The sequence below is a fragment of the Chiloscyllium punctatum genome, chromosome 1 (genome assembly GCF_047496795.1).
Source record: "Chiloscyllium punctatum isolate Juve2018m chromosome 1, sChiPun1.3, whole genome shotgun sequence".
In the NCBI taxonomy this organism is placed as follows: Eukaryota; Metazoa; Chordata; class Chondrichthyes; order Orectolobiformes; family Hemiscylliidae; genus Chiloscyllium; species Chiloscyllium punctatum.
Genome location: NC_092739.1, coordinates 101,991,623 through 102,012,728, shown reverse-complemented (window position 1 = coordinate 102,012,728; position 21,106 = coordinate 101,991,623).

Here is a 21,106-nt window from a genome sequence, read left to right as displayed (position 1 = left end):
CCAACTATTTCCCAGATGCTAATCCCCTGAGGATCATGTCTGCCAGGTCAGTAGTGAGGAACTGACCCAATTCTCCACCTAGTATCATCTGCCAACTGAAAGCTAGTAGGATCAAGGCTCAAATTTCATATTGATTTCAGGAAGTAATGGGTGACCTGGATGTGAGCTAGCAGACATTTCTACATATTACCCAAAATCACAGGGAGAACTAGAACTATACAAACAAACCCTCAGAGCAATGATCATACTACCATGAGCACTCCCATGACTGGACTAAGGGAATGGATCTTTTTCATTTTTGCCACCAGGTACCCACCGGATGAGTCTACAGATTGTACTCCATCTGAACAGCACGGTGGCTCAGTGGTTAGCACTGCTGCCTCACAGCGCCAGGTTTGATTCTAGCCTCGGGCGGCTCTCTATGTGGAGTTTACATATTCTCCACGTGTCTGTGTGGATTTCCTTCAGGTGCTCTGGTTTCCTCCCACAGTCCAAAGATGTGCAGGTTAGGTGAATTGGCTATGCTAAGCTTCCCATAGTGTTCAGGGATGTGTAGGTTAGGTGCATTAGTCAGGGGTAAATATAGGGTAGGGGAATGAGTCTGGTTGGGTTGCTCTTTGAGGGTCAGTGTGGACTTGTTGGACTGAAGGGCCTGTTTCCACAGTATAGGGATTCTATGAATTATTTTGCTCGCACTAAATGAGATGGCCTCTGAAGTTGATAATGGGGAGATTGTTAGACCAGAAGGAGGAACATTAGAGGTTACAGTAAATTTCCGAGACTGACACTCACAGACCTGTAAAGTGGACCATGATAAGATGAAAATCTCCTGGACTGTGATGAAACAGCAGGCAGATAAACATGCCAGAACTTTCAGCCAGGACACACATGTCAGTGCTCCAAACAACGTCAGCTGATTTGTAAAAACTTGGTTCAGCCGCCATACTCAGCAGACAAGAAGTTTGGGGGACTCAGTGATCTGAATGAGGCCTCAGACTGGGGAAAAAAGGCAAAGGAGGTGCATTGTCAATATGATAAAACAATACCACTACTGAGAAGAAGATGAACAGGTACCTTTCTGTCTAATTGCACTGATCTAAAGGAGCAGGGTAGCAGTGGAATGAATTGAAAGGAGACGTTTATGAGTCCTACATTAAATTCCCTCCTACCTGGCTAAACAATACAAATTCTGTTTATGGCCAAGCCAGATGGCTGCACAAACTCTGCTCTGACTACCAAAAAAGATAATGCAGTGACCAGATAACCCAGTTGTGAGTTTGTAGAGATTTGGCCAAAAAAGCAGCCTAAAAGACAAAGATAGATTTACTCAGTTCACGGGTAGGTTCACTTGTCTACCTGAGCAAAGAAATCACCACCTTTGTAATTCCAGATGTGTTATTGTAATCTTGAACCACTTTAACTTCAAAATGCCCCAACTACCTTTCAAGGTCTGATGAACAGGATAGTAACAGGTTTGTCTAATTCCACAGGGAATAATGATGACCTCCTAGTGTACAGCAATGTCTGAAACACACACTTTGGATAACTGGAAATGCGCTTCTAGAAAATACAAATCTAGTGGCCAATCTCACAATGAGTTGTGAGTTTGTTAGGGCCCACAGGATATATCTAGGACACATTGTGAGTCAAGGATGAGAACTGCCCAGGGCTGCAAAGATGCAACATAACAGTTCCTCCTTTCCACAACAAAACAGGAAATGCAAGGGAAGGCAATGGCCTAGTGGTATTGCCTGTTAATCCAGTGACTCAAGTAATGTTCTGGGATCCTGGGTTTGAATCCCACCATGACAGATGGTGTAACTTGAACTCAGTAAAATCTGGAAATAAGAGTCTAATCATGACCATGAATTGATCGTTGGAAAAAAACAATCTGGTTCACTAATGTCCTTTAGGGAAGGAAGAAGTAACAGGAATGCAGAGTACTGGGCTAATGGTAAAATTTTTGGCAGGGTAGATGAACAGAGAGATCTCGGTGTCCAGGTGCATAAATCCCTGAAAGTTGCCACCCAGGTTGATAGGGTTGTTGAGAAAGTGTATGGTGTGTTGGTGTTTATTGGTTGGGGTTTCAGAGCCACAAGATCATACTTCAGCTGTACAAGACAGTGGGAAGGCCGCACCTGGGGTATTGTGTGCAGTTCTGGTCACTGCATTATAGGAAGGATGTGGAAGCTTTGGAAAGAGTCCAGAGATTTACTAGTATGTTGCCTGGTATGGAAGGAAGGTCTTACGAGGGAACTGAGGCTGCTTTAGTTGGAGAGACGAAGGTTGAGCAATGACTTAATTGAGATGTGTAAGATAATCAAAGGGTTAGATTGGGTGGTCAATGAGAGCCTTTTTCTTTGGATGGTGAAGTCTAACACAAGGGGACATAGCTTTAAATTGAGGGGTGTTAAATTTAGAATAGGTATCGGGGTAGTTTCTTTACTCAGAGACTAGTAGGAGCATGGAATGGCCTGCCTGCCACAGGACATTTAAATCGGCATTGGACATACATATGCATAATAATGGTGTAGGTTAGATGGGCATCAGATTAATTTTGCAGCTCGGCACAACATCAAGAATTGAAGGGCCTGTGCTGCATTGTAACGTTCTATGTTTTATGTCTCAGGTTAAAAAGTGTGGTGTTGGAAACACACTGCAGGTCAGGCAGCATCCGAGAAGCAAGACAATCAACATTTCGGGCAGGGGAGAGGGCGGGGGGTGGAGGGGGGAAGGGAGCTGAGAGATAAATAGGAGGGAGGGTGGACTTGTGGTGAAGATACATGGGAAGGCAATAGGTAGATGCAGGTGAGGGGTGATGGTGATAGATCAGTTTAGAGAGTGCAGCGGATAGGTGGGAAGGAAGATGGACAGGTAGAACAGCTCAAGAGGATGGTGCCGATTGGGGGAAGGGGAGATGACGAAACTGGTGAAATTGATGTTGATGCCATGTGGTTGGAGGGTCCTAAGGCGGAAGATGAGGTGTTCTTCCTCTAGGCATTGGGTGGCTAAAATTTGATGGTGGAGGAGGCCCAGGACTTGCATGTCCTTGGCGGGGTGGAAGAGGTAGTTGAAGGGGTCGGCCACAGGATTGGTGCGTGTGTCTCTGAAACGTTCCATGGGTTAGCATCTGCCTCCCCAATGTACAGGAGACCACATTGAGAGCAACGGACACAGTAGTTGAGGTGGGTGAATATGTGGGAAAATCTCTGCTGGACATGGAAGGCTCCTTTGAGCCCTTGGATGGAGGTGAGGGAGAAGGTATAGGCGCAGGTTTTACACATCTTGTGGCGGCAAGGGAAGGTGCAGGGAGTAGAAGGTGGGTTGGTGGAGGGTGTGGACATAACGAGGGCGTCGTGGAGGGAATGGTCTCTGCGGAATGCTGGTAGGAGTGGGGAGGGAAAGACATCTCTGGTAGTGGGTTCTGTCTGTAGGTGGCTGAAATGGCAGAGGATGATGCGCTGTATCTGGAGATAGGTGGGGTGGAGGGTGAGGACCAGGGGAGTTCTATCCTTGTTGCAGTTGGAGGGGTGGGGTTCGAGGGTGGAGGTGCGGGAAGTGGTGGAGATGCACTGGAGGGCATTGTTGACTAGTGGGAAGGGAAATCGCAGTCCTTGAAATGAAGTGTGGTCAAATCTGATTTTGTGTTTTGAGAAAATGACAGGTCTACACTTTCTGAATTCAGCAAATTGAGTAATTTTCCAATAAATTATTTTCTTTCGGAATTCATAAGATCGATCGCAGAATGATGCACTGTTATTTTCGGAACGCAGGGAACAAATACGAGCTTTATTTACATTTCTAATAGCGTCGTAAGGGGGCAACATTAGACCACAGAATTTTATTGTTCTCTTGAATACGGTTGTCTGTGTCCCATCCTATCCTCTAGATGGCGGGTTTGTTTCGGAAGTGCTGTTCCTCGGCTGCAGTAATGTTGTGAGTCGAATTGTCCATTCCGACTCTCGCCCTCTGGCTGAAGGCAAACAGAAGCTCAATCGAAGTGTCTTTTCAATATTCAGTGTTTGGAACAAGGTTTTGTAAGCACATTGCAACAGTACAGTTCTGTAGATGAGCGAATTTTGCAATAATCCTGAGGATGGTTTCGATTTTAATTACATTAATAGATTTTGCAGCTTGCCGAGCAAAAAACGCGATTGCTTTCATTTTAACTGTTGATACTTGCAGATTTTAGATACTTTTTATTGTTAAATATGGTTTTAGTAGCGCATGATCATTAACCTGAATATTTATATTATGCAATTAACGCCACAACCTTTTGGCAACTCTGCGACAACAAAAGACGAAAAAACTGTATGCAAATCAGTTCTTTTTGACATTGCTTTTTGATTTTGATCTTAATAACATGGTGCGTAGAGTAACTTAAAATTAATTATATGGTACTTGACTAGGAGGAAGGCCGCGCTATTGAAAAGACTCAGTGTTGGTGGAGCCGGCCACCTGCACCGGGCTGCATTAGACAGAAAAGAATAGAATAAATTGCCGAAGGTTTCTTAATCAAGGGAAGGTCGAGCATTCCCCCCATCTCCCAAAAATGTCGAGAAATATCTGGGCCGGAGAAGCGGGCTGGAGCTATGAAGGGAATTTTATTTTTGCAGAGAAGGTATGCTACGTATCTGACTAGTAACCGATAACTTTGCTACAAATTATCTTTCTCAGTGAGCCATATACATCCTCCTAGCACGGAGGACATTTGGACAAGGAAATAATGTAATTTACTTTTTTTTGCATTGAATAGAATGTAAATGTTAGCAATGCAAGTATGTCTCTGAGGTTAAATTCTCTTTCAACGCATTGCATATGCTTTGATTTCTGTCAATATTACGACGAGAATTAGATCGGTAATATTTAATGATATGACTGCTGTGTTTTCTATCGTGAAATGCGATTAAGAATCTGTATATTTATTATTTAAGGATTACAAACTTCACAGAATAATTTTTCTGTGTATTTTTTAACGATGCACACTGTACGATAATGCTTATATATTGTGATTGAATTTAAAGCTCTTTTAATTCGGATATAATTTTTGCCGAAGGTACAACATTATCAGGACATATATTAAGTATACATTGTAATTTGCTTGGCGTTTCTGTTAACACATAATTGGCGAAACTTTTTTTTAACTGGAAAGCCATTGGCTCCAGTAACTGTTTCGACAAAGGAGGAGATACACTGTGGTTTACATCACCCCCCCCCATCCCCCCAATTTAACCACAGTCTGCAACTTCAATTTGTGATTACCCTAACTTGCTCGCATTTCCACTTTTCAAAAGAAGATTAACAAATGCCAATCAGAACTGGAAGGGCAATATGAACGAACGACTGAATCGCGCAGAGGGGTTTGTAAAATAGGGGGAGGGAGAAGGAGCAACAGAATCAAGACCACTCCAATCTGTTGTTAAAAATCCACTTTTCGTGGGATTGGTGACAAAAATCTGTACCCTCCAATTAGCTGTTTCATAATTATACAGAGTATGAACGTTTGTTTTAGGAAATAGGATGAACAGCCCCCATTGACAAAAAAAATACGAATGAAGGTTCCTGAATTTTTTCAATTCCGTTTAAGTATGATAATATGGAATAATTATCCGTTTGTATAATTTAAATCCTTCTTCATCGTTATCGTGCACGTTTAATCTAAATTAGTCATTTCTTGTGATGTGAGGGTAGTGATAGAAACAGTAACAATTGCTAGTTTAGATAGTTATGCAAAACGCTAAAGGGGAATACACAAGTTAGAGCATTTTGTGCGATTTATACCTGGATATATCAGTGATTAATTGCACATAATTGCCTAATCTGAAAGCGATTTTTCAAACCTCCAGCAAAAGAGCTGAAAGGAAACCAACTCTTAAGAGAAGAAAACCTCATCTTTAAATATGAAGGGGAGCCTATGCGGGCTATTAATGTTATATTCGTACAGAAACATCTTGTTTGACTGCTATTTTACTTACCTGTTCACGTAAATAGAAACAAAACAGAACTAATCACCAACGGCTCACGATAGACTACTGTGGGCATATTTTAGAACGTGTTTTGTTAATGGCTTAAAACAAAACCTTCTAGAGTCATACAATTTCTTCTTCTTTAGTAACTCAGAATTGTGTAAACAACTGGGAACATTGCTCCAATGCATTTTTCTGTTCGCGTTGCATTTTAAAACTGGTTTGCCTTTTGTCTTTTCCCTTCACTTTAAATCAGACAGAATATGCAAACATGGCTGCAGCCGAATTCCTTGACGAGTTTGTCACGAGATGATTTCTTTATGGCAAAATTATCTGGCTATGAGGCTGAGTTTTCAAACAAATTTGTCAGGATCGATTAGAGTAAAAATCAAACTCTTGGAGTCCTGGGTATTAATTGCGTATTTGACATCAGCTTATCCAAGCAAGCAAAAACAAAAATACCTCGTAGACACAGAGATTGTGAAACATTAACGGGACTTAATGTGGTATCATTCTTTTAATAAACTGACATACTAGTGTAGTTTGTGCAGTAGTTTATTTGTCGCCGTGATCTCTATTACAAAGCCAAAATAAAACTTTGCCAGTCGGAAGCCGTGTGGCAGTTATGACTATTAGAATTAATCTTGTGAAGAATATGCCATGTAACAATTTCAAGCTAAATCAATTCTGAGCTAACACCAACCGTATCAGTATTTAAATGTATTTGTATGGCTCGGAATACACGAAGCGAATTTCTGACATTGTCCACATTACGTAGTAATTGTTCGGCAGTTTTTCAGGGCTATTATTTTCAGTCGCTTGTCAATTACTAATGGCTTTTTTTGATTAACTGATAATAAAAGGAAAAGAGTGGATTTGTCATAACACTCGAATTTCAGTCCTGATGTATGAGATCTTATTATGGTAGGCGGATTCAGGGCTTTTTTTTTAAAATCAGCCCCCCACCCCCACAAGGAAATGCTGAAAATATCTGAAGCTGTGGTAATTTCGCAACAAAAGATTTTTTAAAAAAATGTCAGAGCTCCATCATGCTCAGACATTTCCAGTAGCGCATCTTTTCAACATTGCTTGGGACATTTGGGGTGGTCAGTAAGATTTCTTTATGTCCAGAGCTACCACAGGTTCGCGTTACCATGAAAGATTCCGAGCAATTCCTACACAGGGTATTTAAAATCACCGAGACCATTAGAACGAGCGCCAAATATTCATTGAAACGCGGGAATTCAAATAATCAGGAGCCAAACAACCTGCATAATAAGCGATGAGTAGTAACTCATACAGGGCCAATTCAATACTGGCAACCTTGTCTCGATCGCAGACGGAGAGGCAATGGTTGCTATTGAGATTGTCTGCAGTTGTATGGAGCAGGAAGATTTATCTCACCTCCCCACCTCCCCGCCCCACTCGCGGAAGTCGTGTGTCCACACCTTCAAAAATAGTTGAAAGTGCATTTTGCGAATACGCGTTACATTATCCTGCACTGACCTTGTTTTTCTTGCTAACATCTGTCACTCTTCTGCAGTAAATTCGCCAGATCTATGTTGGCTGGTATTTGTATCTATGAAGAGTCAAACTTGCCTTGTAATATTTTGCTTCTGTGCTGTACCTAGTCTAGTTTCTCAATCGGTTATAAGTATAAGCAGAAACAAGAAAATTCTACTTAACGAACATATTTGCGCATGATAATACCGCTGATAACCTTTAGATAAATTTTAAGTGCAATCCAAATCGACAGAACACACTGCAGAATTCATCTTCCAAGTGATTGACAGTGGACTGTTGCACACACTGTTATTTTATCTGAGTTATCGTTATTTATCAGTCTGACCTGTCGTTGTACGGATTGTGGTTTGTTTGTAACTGGCGGAAGAGAATGAACTTGTAAAAATCCCAATCGGTTACAAATGTGTTTGTCATATTTTCTGTTGTTTGAAAATAGTTTATTGATTGTAATAACAGACGCGATATTTTGATATGCGCTGACATACGGGTGATTTATAGGTTCGTTTGATATTGATTTCGGCCCTGTTAACTATTCCCATGGAAATGACAGATGAAACATTCCAAACTTCTAGTTAGGAAAAAAAATGTGAAGAAACACAATCCCCGCTGGTTTACCGGATCTGCCGTTTTCACGATCCATTAATTATCTGAAGTTTTCATTGCTGCTGAAAAATGTAATCGATTGAGATTCAAAAAGAAATCTTCAGTTCTGGGTTTTATTTAATTTGGAATTTTTTGCAGCAAATAGAAAATCCCTTTATGTAATGTGTAGTGAAGTTTTGTAAAGGGGAGTCCGGTCTGCACGCGAGAGATTGAGGAGAGTCCTGGGCGATTTAATGGACGGATTCGGTATCAAAAGCAACTACACACACAGAGACACCTTGCCTGAATGTGTACACGGTCTCGCTCATTATCCTTATCACATATATATATGCTTTTTAGGGAAAAAAGTCACATAAAAAAACGGTGACTAGACAGAGAGAGAGAGAAAAATCATGTTTGAAATATCTAGTTCCTTGTGTCAATCAAAACGGATAAAATCCGTCAAGATTTAGCGATTAAAATGACATTGTTCACCTACTCCCCCTTGGTTTGGGGCGAGTCCGTTATCATTTTTATTTTTAAATCTACATGTTAACTTGATGCAGGTCCGGCGGTGTGTGTGTGAATTAATTTAGATTGAATGCGGTGATATCAACTCATTTTGATGATGAAACTTTTCATGCAAAACAATGCAGGAATATCGAAAATAATTCACAGAAAATGTCAGGGAACCCAGTCAGGAAGGGAGTTGGGATTTGAGAAGCTGAATACTGCCAATAATACACAGCGATTTATAATCAAATAATAATCAGTGTCTGCAGCTTTTGCACTTGCTGTATTTGAATTAAACCGACGATGTATGCTGTATGGAAACGCTCTTCGTAAATTCAACAAACCCAATATCTAACTAGATGTGCCGCTGTGTGGATGATACTGAGGAGGGGGGGGGGGCGGGGAGAGAAAATTGAGGTGTTTGCATTTAATACGAGTGAAAGTATTACTAGCAATCCGATTTGAGAGGAGACATCTGTCTAATGCAGCCAATAAGAGCTATCCATTAGTGTTATTGGAGCTGAGGAGCGGGGGACGGCAGATCGCGATGAGATTAAGGAATTCGCAATCGGATCAGAGGTTGGCAGCTCAATCTCGTACTTTCGGGACGGCAGAATGTCAGGCAGACTGCTCCAGCTCCGCTCTCAATGTAATCCGATTAAAAGTAAAACCAGGCGAGGCACTCTGCTTCCAGTCCACGTGCAATCAGATCATTAGTTTCAGGTAAACTGTTGCAGGCGGGTTTCTTCCCGTCAGCACGTTAGTGCACAGACAGGTAGAAAGCTGCAGACCGCTACATTCCCATCTCAAAACTGTCAGCATCTTCCTCTGCCGACCCTTGTGGTGGGCAATTTGCTCCACTTTCATTTGAGGCTGAGTAAAATCTGGAATACCTTTTCACCCCATCCTGTGAACAAACAAACGGAATTTTCAGACGAAAATTGATCCGGTGTCAGTTAGAAAGGGCATGGAATTCCTGTCCCGGGAATCAGATCAAGTCCGCGTCCCGCCGTCAGCTCCCAAAGCAGCTGATGGCAAGTCGCTTTCAATGCGCCCTCGTCGCGGTCCTTAGCTCACTAGCGGCTGCTTGGTGCACTGCACATCCGGGCGGAAAAGATATTTTCTAATCAACTCGTTCAAAGAGGTTATTACACATCTGGAACAGGTGGGACTTGAACCCGAGCTTCCTGATACTGAGGTAGAGATGCTACCACTGTGCCACAAAGAAGCCCAAAATTCATAAAGAACTTTGCACTCATTGCATATCACACAGAAAAGTATATACAGTGCACATCCAGGCAAAATAGTGTAGTCTGTGCACAGACAGACAGAATGGCGTATGGATGGATATCGAGTGCAGGCAGTGCACATACTATATGGTGCAGTCAGTACATTACCAGAGAGAACAGTGCAGATCAGTGGTGATCCAGACCAAATAATGCAGTCACTGCCATTTCAGGTAGAATAGTGGAGAGAGTGCACATCAAGACAGAATAGTGCAGGCTGTTCACATTCTGGAAAAATAGTCCAGGAAAATGCCGGTGTTGGACTGGGGTGTACAAAGTTAAAAATCACACAACACCAGATTATAGTCCAACAGGTTTAATTGGAAGCACACTTGCAACCTGTTGGACTATAACCTGTTGGACTATAACCTGGTGTTGTGTGATTTTTAACAAGGAAAAATAGTGCAATTGTTGCACATAAACGCAAAAATATGCAGTCAGTGCACATGAAAACACAACTGTGCAGTGAGTGCACTTCCAAGTAGAAATAGGCAGTCAATGCATATCCAGGCAGATTGATGTAATCATTGCACATACACACACAATAGAGCTGTCACTGCATATCCATACAGGATACTGCAGCAACTACACATTCAAACAGAGTAGTGTAGTCAGATTACATCCCAGGCTGAATAGTGCTGCCAGTGCAAATCCAAGCATAATAGTGTAGACATCGCACTCCCAATCTGAATATGGAGTAAGAGTACTTCTAGACATAATGGTGTAATCATAGATTCATAGAACTGCACAGCATGGAAACAGACCCTTTGATCCAACTCTCCCATGCCGACCAAATATCCTAAATTAATCTAGTCCCATTTGGCCCATATCCTCTAAACACTTCCTATTCATATACCCATCCAGATGCCTTTTAGATGTTGTTGTAACAGCCTCACCACTTCCTCTAGTAGCTCTTTCTATACAAACACCACTCTCTACATGAAAAAGTTGCCCCTTAGGTCCCTTTTATAACTTTCTTCTCTCACCTTAAACCTTTGCCCCCTAGTTTTGGACTCCCCCACTCCGGGGAAAACACTTTGGCTATCTACCCCTATTTATTTCACAACATCAGGTTATAGTCCAACAGGTTTATTTGGAAGCACTCATTTTCAGAGCACTGCTCCTTCATCAGGCAGTATAAGTTCATAGGACACATAATTTGTAGCAAAAGTTTACAGTGTGATGTAACTGAAATTATATATTGAAAAAGACTTGGATTGTTTGTGAAAGAGTACAATCCTACAACCTTATACTCCACAACCACCTGATGAAGGAGCAGCACTCCAAAAGCTAGTGCTTCCAAATAAATCTGTTGGACTATAACCTGGTGTTGTATGATTTTTACCTTTGTACACCCCAGTCCAACACTGGAACCTTCAAATCATGACTACCCTATTCATGCCCTTCAAGATTTTATAAACTTTTATAAGTTCACCACTCAGTTTACGACACTCCAAGGAAAATAGCCCCAGCCTATTCAGCATCTCTCTATAGCTCAAACCCTCTAACAGTGACAACATCCTTGTAAATCTTTTCTGAACCCCTTCAAGTTTCACAACAGTCTTCCTATAGCAGGGAGACCAGAACTGAACAGAACTGAACACAGTATTTCAGAAATGGCCAAACCATTGTCCTGTACAGCTGCAACATGACCTCCCTACTCCCATACTCAATGCGCTGACCAATAAAGGCAAGCATACCAAATGCCTTCTTCACTACCCTGTCTGCCTGGGACTCCGCTTTAAAGGAACTATGAACCTGCTCTCCAAGATCTCTTTGTTCAGCAAACACTCTCAGGAGTGGGCGGCACAGTGACACAATTGGTAGCACTGCTGCCTCACAGCCCCGGAGACCTGGGTTCAAGTCCCGCCTCAGGCGACTGACTGTGTGGAGTTTGCACCTTCTCCCTGTGTCTGCGTGGGTTTCCTCCAGGTGCTCCGGTTTCCTCCCACAGTCCAAAGATGTGCAGGTCAGGTGAATTGGCCATGCTAAATTGCCCATAGTGTTAGGTAAGGGGTAAATGTATGGGTGGGTTGCGCTTCGGCAGGTCGGTGTGGACTTGTTGGGCCGAAGGGCCTGTTTCCACACTGTAATGTAATCTAAAACTTACCATTAGGTGTATGAGTCCTGCTCTGATTCACGTTTCCAAAAGGCAACATTTAACATTTATCTAAATCAAACTCCATCTGCCACTCCTGGGCCCATTGGTCCACCTGATCAAGGTTCCATTGTACTCTGAGATAACTTTCTTCGCTATCCATTATACCTCCAATTTTGGTGTCATTTGCAAACTTACTAACCATACCTCTAATGTTCACATCCAAATCATTTATATAAATGACAAATAGCAGTGGAGCTAGCACCGATCCCTGTGGCATACCACTGGTCATGTGGTGTGCCTCCAGTCTGAAAACCAACTCTCCATCACTACCCTTTGTCTTCGACCTTTGAGCCAGTTCTGTTTCCAAATAGCTAGTTCTCCCTGCATTCCATGTGATTTAGTGTTGCTAACCAGTGCAGATCCAGGAAGAATAGAGCTGTAATTGCACATCCAGGAGAATAGTGCAGACAGTGCACATACAAATATTATGTCATGCGGGCTGTATAGTTCCAGACACAACAGTGCAGTCAGTGCACATCCATGTAAAATTCTGGAGACTGTGCAACATCCAGAAACAATAGTGCAGCCAGTTCACACCAGGCACAAAATTACAGTCAGTGCACGTTCAGACAGAAGAGTGCAGACAGTGCACATCCAGTGCACTTGTGACATGTCCAGACACATTACTACCATCATTTCACATCCAGGCAGAATAGTTCAGGCAGTGCTCATCAGACAAACTAGTGCAGTCACTGAGTCATATAGCACAAGAAAAGATCCTTCAGTACAACTAGTCCACACCGACCAGGTTCCCAAACTAAATTAGTCTCTGTTTGGCCCATATCCCTCCAAACCTTTCCTATTCATGTACCTATTCAAATGTCTTTTAAATGTTGTCACTGTACCTGCATTCAACACTTCCTCTGGCAGTTCACTCCACTCACGAAACACTCACTGTGTGAAAGAATTGCTCTCATGTCCTTTTTAACACTTTCTCCTCTCACCTTAAAAATATGCCCCCTGGTTTTGAACCCCTCCACCCTAGGGAAGAGACCCTTGCTATTCTACCTTATCTATGCTACTCATGATTTTGTAAACATCTATAAGGTCACCCCTCAACGTCGAAAGCTGCAGTGAAATAGATCCCAGCCTATCCAGACCATTTTTATAATTCAAACCCTCCATTCACAGCAACCTGTTAATAATTTTTTTCAGAACTCTGTCCAATTTAATAATATCCTTACTATATTAGGACAATCAGAGCTGCACACAGTACTCTCGAAGAGGCCTCACCAATGTCCAGTACAACCTCAACAGGACGTACCAACTCCAATACTCAAAGGTATAAGCAATGAAGGCAAGGTGCTTGACAACTTTTTAACCACCCTGTTTACCTGTGATGCAAATTTCAAAGAATTATGTATCTGAGGCCCTAGGTCTCTATTCTAGAACATTACCCAGGGCCCTATCATTAACTGTATAAATTCTGCCTTTACATTTTTTACCAAAATGCAATACCTCACATTTATCCAAATTAAACTCCACCTGCTACTTCTTTGCACATTGACCCAATGGATCAAGATCTCTCTGTAACCCTAGCTAATCTTCTGGTGAAAGAATTGCTCTCATGACCTTTTTAACACTTTCTCCTCTCACCTTAAAAATATGCCCCCTGGTTTTGAACCCCTTCACCCTAGGGAAGAGACCCTTGCTATTCTACCTTATCTATGCTACTCATGATTTTGTAAACATCAACGTCAATCTTCTTCACTGTCCACCATACCACAAATTTTGGTGTCATCCACAAATATACTAACCATGCCTCCTATATTCTCATCCAATTTGTTTATATAAATAACAAACAAAAAGAACCCAGTACCCATCTCTGTTGTATACCACTGGCCTCCAGTCCAATGAACAACCCTCCACCACAAGCTCTGTCTCCTACCATCAAGCCAATTTTGTATCCGATTGGCAAGCTCACACCGAATCACATGTGATCCAACTTTACTAATTAGTCTACCATCTGGAACCTTGTCAAAGGCTTTACTAAAGCCCATGTAAACAATGTCTACCACTCTGCCCGCAACAATCCTTTTGGATACTTACTCAAAAAGCTCAATCAAGTTTGTGAGATGTGATTACTCTCACACAAAACTATGCTGGCTATTGCTAATCAGTTCTTGCCTCTTCAAATGCATGTAAATCCTATCTTTCATAATCACATCAACAATGTACCCACCATCCATGTCAGACTCACAGGTCTATAGACCCCAGGCTTCTCCTTACAGCCTTTCTTAAATAAAGGCACAACATTAACCACCCTCCAGTCCTCCACATCCAGGCAGAGTAGTTCACCCAGTACACATCCAGGCAGAATACTGCATTTAGCACACCTATGAACAGAATAATTCAGACATTGCACATCCAGGCACAATAGTATAGTCAGTGCAAGTCTAGGCAGAATAGTGCAGTTCCTACACATCCAGACAGTAGTGCAGTCAGTGCAGATACAGACAGAATGATGCAGTCAGTGCACATCCAGGCACAATCGTACAGTGAAGCTACTTTCAAGCAGACTAGTGTAGCAAGTGCACATACTAACACAATAGTGCAGTCCATATGCATTCAGATGGAATAGGGCAGTCAGTGCACATCCGGTTGGAATAGTGCAGCTACTGCACATCGAAGGAACAGCAGTGCACATTCAGGTAAAATAATGGAGACTGTGCACATCCAAAAAGAATACTGTAGCCAGTGCACACCCAGGCAAAATAGTGGGGGCACATCCGGGCAGAATAGTGCATTCAGTGCATATACATTGCACTAATGCAGTAAATGCACATCCAGGCAGAATAGGGCAGCTACTGCAAATCCAGGACAATATGGCAGTGCACATCTGAAGAGAATTGTGCACTCAATGCACGTCATGTAAAATTGTGGAAGCTGTGTATAGCCAGAAACAATGGTGCAGTCAGTTCACGTCCAGGTACAATAGTGTAGTCAGTAAACATCCCGACACAATAGTGCCTTGTGGGCACATCCTACCAGAACAGTGCAGTCAGGGTACACACAAAGTGTATATAGTGCAATCATTATACAAACAAAGTATGTATAATGCAGTCAGTACACATTTAGTCACAATAGTGCAGTCACTGCTTATCCAGGCAACAGCGCACTTAGTACACAACTACACACAGTAGTCCGTACACATCCTGGCAGAATACTGCTGTTGGGGAACATCCAGACGATTAGTTCAGTCATTTCACATCCAGACAGAATAGTTCAGGCAGTGCACATCAGACAGAATAGTTCAGCCATAGAGCCATAGTGTCACGGAAACAGACCCTTTTGTCCAACTGGTCGATGTTGAACATGTTCCCAAAACTAAACTACTCCCCCCAATCTTTGTTTGGCCCATATCCTTCCAAATCTTTCCTATTCATGTACTTATCCAAATGTCTTTTAAATTTTGTAACTGTACTTGCATTCATCACTTGCTTTTGCAGTTCATTCCACTCACAAGTCACAGTGAGTAAAAAAGTTGCCCCTCGTGTCCTTTATAAAACTTTCTCCTCTCATCTTAAAAATATGCCCCCTGGTTTTGAACACCCCCACACTAGGGAAAAGACATTTGCTATTCAACTTATCTATGCCTCTCATAATTTTATAAATCTCTATTAAGGTCACCCCTCAACCTCAAACTCTGCAGCGAAATAGGTCCCAGACTATCCAGCCTCTTCTTATAACTCACCCCTCCATTCATGACAAAATCCTGGTGAACTTTCACTGAACCTGCTCCAGTTTAATGATAACCTTACTACAGCAGGGCAACCAGAACTGCACAGCACTCCTGAAGAGGTTTCACCAACATCCTGTAGAATCTCAACATGACATACCAACTCCTATACTCAAACGTCTGAGCAATGAAGGCAAATGTGCTAAACACTTTCTTAACCATCCTTCTACCTGTGATGCAAATTTCAAAGAATTATGTACTTGAACCCCTTGGTCGCTCTGTTCTACAACACTGCCAAGGGTGCTACCACTAATCGTTTAAGTCCTATCCTTAATTGTTTTACCAAAATGCAATATCTCGCATTTATCCAAATTAAACTCCACCTGCCACTTTTTGCACATTGACCCAATGGATCAAAATCTCTTTGTGACCCTAGATAACCTTCTTCACTGTCCACCATACCTCCAATTTTATTGTCATCCACAAACCAGGCTATCTATATTGCCATCCAAACCATTTATATAAATGGCAAACAAATGTGGACCCAGCACAGATCCCTGTGGAACATCGCTCATCACAGGCCTCCAGTCTGAAAAACCACCTTCCACCATGTCGTGATGTCTCCTACCATCAAGCTAATTTTGTATCCAACTGGCAAGTGCACCCTAAATCCTATGTGATCTAACTTTAATCATTAGTCTATCATGCAAAACGTTGTCAAATGCTCTACTAAAGTCCATGTAAACAATGTGGACTGCTCTGCACTTATCAATCGTTTTAGTTACTTCCCCAAAAATCACAATCAAGTTTGTGAGACATGATTACCCTCACACATGCTGATTGTGACAATAGTGCAGTCCTTGCATATCCAGACAGAATATTGCAGTCATTGTGCATGCAGGCAGAACAGTGCAGTCCAGAGAGAATGGTGCAGTCAGTGCACATCCAGGCAGGATAGTACAGTCAATGTACATCCAGATAGAATATTGCAATCAGTGCACATGCAGGTAAACTAGTGCAGTTGTGGGGCACATTCAGACCGAATACAGCAGTTAGAGCACATCCATTCAGAATGGTGCAGCCAGGGCACATCCATCAACAGTAGTGCAGTCAGTATATATCTTGACAGAATTGTTCACCCAGTGCACATCCTACATGTGCAGGCAGTGCATATACAATGAATATATTATTGAGTTTTTCAGACAGAATTGCGCACTCAGTGCTCATCCAGTCAAAACAGTGCAGTCAGGACACATTCAGAAACAATAGTGTAGTTGGTACATATCCAGGCACAAGAGTCTAGTCAGTGCACATCCAGACACAATAGTGCAGTCAGTGTACATCTGTAAAGAATAGCGCAGTTATTACACATCCAGGAAAAAAAAAGTGCAGTCGGTGCATTTCCAGACAGTATTGTGCAATCAGTTCACATTCAGGAAGAATGCCACTGCAAGTGCACATCATGTGCAACAGTGCAGTCAATGCACATCTCAGCAAAATAGTGTAGTGAGTGCATCTCCAGACAAAATAGTGCAATCAGTGCCCACCAAGGCAGAATAGTTCAGCTACTGCACTCAAGAGACAAGAGTGCAGTCAGTGCACTCCACGTGAAATACTGGAGACAGTGCACATCCAGAAAGAAGGGTGCAGTCAGTTCACATTCAGACACAATATCACAGTCAGTGCACAGCCATTCAGAATAGTGTAGTCAGTGCACCTTCAGGCACAACAGTGTGTTCAGTTCACATCCTAGTAGAATTGTGAAGGAAATGTACATACAAAGATTAAACAGTGCAGTCCGCACACTTCTTGACAATATACTGCAATAAGGGCTTTTGCCCGAAACATCGATTTCGAAGCTACTTGGATGCTGCCTGAACTGCTGTGCTCTTCCAGCACCACTAATCCAGAATCTGGTTTCCAGCATCTGCAGTCATTGTTTTTACCTACTGCAATAATTGCTCATCCACACAAAACAGTGAAGTGAATGCATATCCAGGCAGAATAATGTAATTACTGCACATTCAGGGACAAGACTGCAATCAGTGCACATCTAGGTAAAATAGTGGAGACTACACATCCAGGCAAAATAGTGCAGTCAGTTCACAATCAGGCACAATAGTGCAGTCATTGCACTTGTGGTCACAATAGTGCAGTGAGGGCACATCCAGACAGAACAGTGAAGTCAGAGCACATCCTGACAAAATTGTCCACTCAGTGCACAACCAGTGCACATACAAAGAGTACATGTGTGGTCAGTACACTTCCAGGGAGAATAATGTAGTTATTGTGCATCAAGACAGAATAGTGCAGTTAGTGCACATCCAGGTACTACCACACAGTTGAGGAAAATCCAAGTAGAATAAGGCAGTGATTGCATATCCAGGTACAATAGTGCAATTAATGCACATCTAGAAACAATAGTGCAGCTATTGCACATCCAGGCACTAGAGTGCAGTCAGTGCACATCCTTGGGTCTTGTGGGTGGCACAGTGGCACAGTGGTTAGCACTGCTACCTCACAGCGTCAGAGACCTGGGTTCAATTCCCACCTCAGGCGACTGTGTGGAGTTTGCACGTTCTCCCCGTGTCTGCGTGGGTTTCCTCCGGGTGCTCCGGTTTCCTCCCACAGTCCAAAAGATGTGCGGGTCAGGTGAATTGGCCATGTTAAATTGCCCGTAGTGTTAGGTTAGGGGTATGGGTGGATTGCGCTTCAGCGGGTCGGTGTGGACTTGTTGGGCCGAAGGGCCTGTTTCCACACTGTAAGTAGTCTAATCTAATCAGAAAGAATAGTGCAGTCAGTTCACATCCAGGCACAACAGTGCAGTCATTGGACATCCAGAGAAAATAATGCAGACAATGGACATCTCAGCATAATAATTCAGTCAGTGCACATCTGAAGAGACTAGGACAGTCAGTGCACATCCAGGAAATATAGTGCAGTCAGTGCACATCCTGGAGGAATATTGCAGTCAGTGCACATCCAGACAGAATATCACAGTACGATAGCTTAGTGGTTAGCACTGCTGCCTCACAGTGCCAGGGATCCGGATTTGATTCCACCCTCTGGCGACTGTCTGTGTGGGTTTCCTCTGGGTGCTCCAGTTTCCAACCCACAATCCAAAGATGTGCAGGTTAGGTGGATTGGCCAAGCAAAACTGCCCATAATGCCCAGCAATGGGCAGGCTAGGTGAATTAGCCATTGACAATGCAGAGATAGGGTTGGGCAGTAGGTCTGGGTAGGATGCTTTTAGGAAGGTCAGTGTGGACTTGATGGACTGAATGGCCTGCTTCCAAACTATGATGGCAGTCATTGTACATCAGGTACAATAGTACAGTTGGGGTACATCCCAGCAAATTAGGGCAGTCAGAATAGTGCAGTAAATGGACAGCCAGGCACAACAGTGCAGTCAGTCGGTGCACATCAGTAGTATAGTGCAGGCAATGCACATACAAAGATTATATAGTGCAGTCAGTGCTCATCCAGGTAGAATGGATGAGCTGTCAGTGTACATCGAAAAATAGTAGTGCAGTCTGTACAATGCAGGGTCAGGGCACATCTGCCACAATAGAGCAGTCAACGCACATTCAGATAAAATAGTGCAGTCAGTGCACATCGGGGAAGAATAGTGCAGTTGGGGCACATGCAGACAGATTAGTACAGTCATTTCATATCCCGGCACAATGGTTCAGGCAGCACACACCAGCCAGAATAGTGCAGTCATACAGCCATAGCATCAAACAGACACTTTGCTCCAAATCATCCATGTCACATCTTCAGACACAATAGCACATTCACAGCACATCCACATAGAAATGTGCAGCCAGTGCATACCTAAGGAGATTGGTGCAGTCATTGCACATCCTGGGAGAACAGTGCAGGCAATACACATCCAGGTGAAACAATGGAGACTGTGACCATCCAGAAAAAAATGGTGCAGTCAGTTCACATCCCACCACAATAGTGCAATTAGTTCACATCCAAGCACAATAGTGCAGTGGAGGCACATCAATCACTTTGGTGCAGTCAGTGGACATCCTGACATAATTGTTAATTCAGTGCAGTCAGGTAGAACAGTGCAGGCAGTGCACATACAAAGAGTATATAGTGCAGTCAGCACACTTCCAGACAGAATACAGTGTCAGTGTTCATCCAGACAAAACTGTGCAGTCAGTGCACATCTAGGTAAAAGTGGAGACAGTGATCGTCCAGAAGGAATGGTGCAGTAAATTCACAACCAGTCAGAATAGTGTAGTCAGGGAACGTGCAAACACAATAGTGTAGTCAGTGCATAACCAGGCAGAATAGAGCAAGTCAGTGCCACCCAAACTGAATTGAGCCTTGAGTGCACTTCCAGAGACATTAGTGTATTCAATATATATGCAGATGGTAGAATGCAGTCAGTGTACACTCAGGCAGAATTGTACAGGCAGTGCAGATAGTATATAGTGCAGTCAGTACAGTTCCAGTCAGAACAGCGAAGTCAGTGCATATCCAGATAAGAGTTCAGTCAGTTCACGTCCCGCAAGAATAGTGCAGTCAGTGCATATCCAGGCAGAGTAATGCAGTCAGTGAACGTCGAGACACAATAGTTCAGTTAGTGCACATCCAGATGCAACAGTCCAGTCAACGCACATCTAGGTAGAATAGTGCAGTCAGTGTACAATCCCGTAACATATTGCAGTTATTTCACGTTCAGGCAAAGAGTGCAGTCAGTTACATCCAGGCAACATAGTGCAGTCACATTGCAGGAGTCGACATCACACCTTCCCTACTTCCAGTAAAGTGTCGTTCAACCTGTGTAGTCTTTTAGTGTATTCCATTAACATTTAGGACAAGACAGTTTCCTCTGTCCATGTAATTATTTTTTCTCTCTTGAGATCACTGCAGATGTTCATCATTTCTAGTTTGATTCAACAGGCCGATGAACCAATCCGGATCTACTCTGGATTCGTGCAGATACTCCAGATCTCCAGTGCACATACATCAACTGAACCCCCCCAAATCCAAAGAGAAATATAAATTAACGTGCCGTTGCTGCTGTAAATGATATCAGTCTATGAACCCGATAATATCAACGTAATATGGCTTTAATTAGATTACTTAGTGTGGAAACAGGCCCTTCGGCCCAACAAGTCCACACCGCCCCGCCGAAGCGTAACCCACCCATACCCCTACATCTACATTTACCCCTTACCTAACATGGCCAATTCACCTGGCCTGCACATCTTTGGACTGTGGGAGGAAACCCACGCAGACACGGGGAGAACGTGCAAACTCCACACAGTCAGTCGCCTGAGGCGGGAATTGAACCGCTGTGAGGCAGTAGTGCTAACCACTGTGCCACCCACTAATCTTCTCACTCTTTGCCCGCCATCGTTATTTCATGATTACT